The following is a 4,326-nucleotide window of genomic DNA, read 5'->3' on the forward strand; positions in this document are numbered from 1 at the left end:
ACATGTGATAGGAATATGGTAATATGACAATAAAAAACAATATGCTTGACCATCAAAATAGCTTCCTAATTTAGTGTGGTAATAAAATAAAGAGACACGAACGATTCAAGTTAATGATCATACATTTATTTCGGACTGCATAGTCAAAACAACTCCAGCACAGAAAAGATAACCAAGACAGAACATAGAAAAACATACAGGTGGCCGGTCGGGAGACGCACACGGACAGCACGGTCTGGACTGCTGGCAGACTTATGAGCCTGCAAAGGGGAGAAAAAGACAAAACACATGAGCCCATGTTGTTCAATTAACTTATACCATACACTATTATACCCATACTTCACAAATAAACACGTACAAATAGACACACCAAGGAAGGAAAACGTAGCTGTGCCTTTTTCCCGGCCGCTGTGTGACCTTAGAGAGCCACCGTAGTTGGTAAGAGACCTGTAGCTAATAGTATTAGCCCTATGCTCTTTAGCTATTAAAGGGAGGGACATGACAGAAACAACTGGAGTCTGTTGTGTTTTCCACACACCTATGTGAAGTGGATATTAACTTCACTTACAGTACAAACACACCAACAATAGTCCATAACCAGTACTGAACTATGAGAAAATGTTACACCGAGTCATATTTACAAATGGAGCAGAGCAGAGCCTCCCTTCTTTAGCTGCCAGTTAACTGCTAAAGTTAGCTCCACAGCTGTAAAAACACCGAAGCCCACCAGCTACTAGCTAACAGCTAACGCTTGCTAACTTTACCTGACCCTTTCCCAAATTCAAAACTGATTTGTTGTCTAGATGGAGACTGTTCACGTGCTGGAAAGATTCATGGCTACCTAGCAATGGCTAAATGAAGTTAGAGCTAGTTGATACATTTGCTGGTCAGGTCTAAGCAACTAACATTTGTTAAGCTAGCTAGCTAGCCTGTTAGGAGTCGGCATCTGGGCTCTTCACCTGTGCTAACATACCCAGTCAGGGCTTAACAACTTATGTTGCTAAATCCCGACTTATCTTGCTAACCCTATATGTCATATTTATAAGACAGCTATTTTTTATATATTTACGTTAAGTGATCTTACCTGAAGACTAGTCCTGGCTGACATGAAGTAGCCTCTCCGTCTCCAAAGCCTGCTCTCAGTTCCGCTGACAGTGGCACCAATTGGATAACGTGCAATGTATCGATCCACAGCCGACCTATCGCCGACTTTGAAATGGCGCGCATAATCCCGCCCTCTGGCAAACCATGTCCCTGCTATGGGCCGATGCTTCTCAGATGCATTTACAGACGTCAGGAGGAGAATGCCGACGCACGATCTGAGGCCAACGTCAGCGAGACGTATGCGTGTTATCTGGGTTGCTTGCTCCACCTTTCAGTGAATGTAGGCCAAAATGCTCCGTTCAGATTTGGCTCCACATGTGACATCAAAAGGGGAGAAGTGCCTCCTCCAGGCAGCTGACTCTCCCCATGCTGTGTGTCTGTGCTGCCCACTGAATCCCCATGAGTCCGCCTCGCAGTCGCCATGTTTTCTCCTCCCTAACGGCGCTCCGGTAAACCAATGAAGAGAAGGTTCAGACAAAGCACACCAACTGCTCTGTTGTTGGCTGCAGGAAGAGCACACAAGTCTTCATCTATTCTCCATGTCTGACCCAGTGAAGCCCCAAAGGATTCATTTTATTTTGAAGTCAGATGTCCCCACAACACTGGGTAAAGTGTTTCCTATGAATTGTAGGAATTTCAAAAGAAAAAAAAAACTGCAGATCAATAAGAAGAACTGTGAGAAGATACAGAGATGGATACAGAGAATCACAAACCACATCTACTGGACTGCAGCCTCATCAGCCACCAGGCCAGAGAGAGTGGTGAAATGGACCTCCATCCTGAACCATGTACAGGATATCCAGGGACATGAAGACACCCTGTTCCCCCAGTGCACACAGACAGCATCAAACAAGGGACAAGAATAAACTGACAGCAGGTGTGTTACTCATATACAGACCAAAACCTTTATATAAGTAGTGATCAGAATTATTCTACTAAGATAATCATGCTGACTGATTCATTTATTTTGATTTATAAATACATCACACATACCATCAATAGTTATTAGTACTATATTATATTGTAAACATTTCTGTCCTTTTTTAGCATCTCCTGCCTTCTACAAGCTGGAGAAGCTGCTGACTAACAAAATGACTGTTGCAGAACTGAGCCCCACCACCAGACTTGGAGGTTTTCCACAGCGCCATCCTTTGTTTTACACCAAAGAATGTTGTTTCCATTTCTTTGAATGCTGTGCAGGTTAATGAAATTGTGGTTACTTTGAGCAAATGTGTACACTTTGTCATTATTTATAAGAGACCAACTCTTCAAACTGCACGGCCCAAAGGCCATGAGAGGAGCATGCAGAACAAAACCAGTGAAGACTGAGTCGACATTTCATAAGTGTTACATTCTTTTATTTGTCACTAAAATCAACTTGATGGACCTCATCTTTGAGAAAGTCTTTCTGGACCCAGCACCAGACAGGGATAAAGATCCCCATTCCAGAGGACCTGAGTGCACAGTATGAGGAGTCAGACATGGAGAAGGTTGTAACCAGCTGTGTGTCTTGGTGCAACATAGCGGCCCTGGGCATCAGGAAACACGGTGTGAATCTGAAGAACCAGACAGGCTTTGACGAGGAGTGATGAGGAAGCACCAGCACCAGCTCACACATCTCTGATAGGCTGATACGTGTAATGACTGAAACAAGTGGAAAAGATGTCCAGTTAACTGCTTAGTCTCACAAACATCAAACTGTGGTTTGTCAAACTTTTTTTCTCATATGGATTCAGTGAATCCTTCAGGTTTTTATGATCATGAATGATAGGTACATCATTTAACATGTTATATGGTATGATATATATATTTGATTCAATAAATGCTTCATGGTATGTGTAAAACATTGTCTCCTGTGAATTTATTTTTAATATGCACAGTATCTGCTCATTTTGGGACGTGTTTCTCCATTCATAATGTTCTGTAAACACTGTAATGTTATGCCCACTGAAGTAATGTGAAGCAAACTGTAAAAGAATCTGACATATTTATCTTCATAAATACAACTTATAATATATTGTGAAAATCTTTTCTGTCAGTATTGTGAAATAAACCCTGACAGGGTGATGCAGGACCCCAACATAAAGTGGAGGGGTCTTAATTCATCCTGAAGGGGTTTATTTTATAATACTGACCTGCTCACTGTACATTATCCTGTTTAATATACAATGACTTACCATAATACAATAATTTGACATAAAATATTGATTTTAAAATAATTTTACAGCTCGTCCAGAGTCTATTCTAAATACTTCAACAAAATATAAGGATAATGAAACTCAAACCTGAGAGACATTAGACAAGCTGTGGTGGATGAGCAGGAAGCTTTGCCAGAGTTCAGATATATAATATTGGAACTTTGTAATGGGTCAATTGTTGCATGTTATGTGGAGACGGAGCACAGTGTAGTTTACAGACCACTGCACACAGCCTTGACTTCTGAAAACTGATGATAAAATGATAATAAATGATACAGACAGACTGTAAAAGTATTATGTTAAAAACATGGCTGCATAAAGGATGCTGTTTGATGGGCATCTCTGCTGAGAATATTGCAAAACAACAACATAATTTATTGTCAGCAATCATTAAAATATGTCACTGATTGGGACACGTAACACCTGTAGAGGTCCTTTGTCCACAGAGTATTAACGTGTCTCATTGGAGGCTTGACAGTTAACTATATTCACAAATTACAATGTCACTTATTCACCAAAATTTCCCTCAATAATGAACAGGCAGAGTGAGTTACAGTTAGCATTAGTTACCGAGCTACATTTTAAGGCTGTACCAACACACACATCGACTAATGTAATGTACCAAGAAACACAAAATTGTTGACTTACCATTCAGACACGTCCTGCAACATCTGCAGTGTTGAACTTCTGCAGGAGCCTCCGTCTGGATTCTGGATCAAAATTGGATGTTTGAATTCTACTGCATCTGACAGCCGCAACGTCTGTGTTAGTTCAGCATAAACATAGCAGCCTGGACCAGTTCACTCAAGCCACGCCCACCTCCCAAGAGGGGCGCGACTAGTCACAGCTCATTTGCATTTAAAGCTACAGGCACAGACAGCTCGTTTTGAGAGCGGCTGAAATAGAGAAGTATAGAGGCATGCTGATCTGCACGATCCAAGTGGTGTTTAAAGCATGATTTGAGGACCTCTGAGACCTATAAAAACTTATCTGAAAGGGACAGAATATGGGACCTTTAAAAGAT

The 4,326-nt window shown here is 41.3% G+C and overlaps 1 long non-coding RNA gene across 1 annotated transcript; it reads right to left on the minus strand.

Annotated features, from left to right (window-relative positions):
* Positions 1–2,440: 2,440 nt before the first annotated feature.
* Positions 2,441–4,072, minus strand: LOC146327307 (uncharacterized). The gene is made up of 2 exons (XR_014770592.1): positions 3,951–4,072; positions 2,441–2,748 (listed from the first exon to the last, which is right to left on the minus strand). It is a non-coding gene; the product is annotated as an uncharacterized LOC146327307 (long non-coding RNA).
* Between the last annotated feature and the right edge of the window lie 254 nt (positions 4,073–4,326).

This window comes from Lutjanus erythropterus, chromosome 5 (genome assembly GCF_056507025.1).
Source record: "Lutjanus erythropterus isolate fLutEry1 chromosome 5, fLutEry1.hap2, whole genome shotgun sequence".
Taxonomy (NCBI): Eukaryota; Metazoa; Chordata; class Actinopteri; order Lutjaniformes; family Lutjanidae; genus Lutjanus; species Lutjanus erythropterus.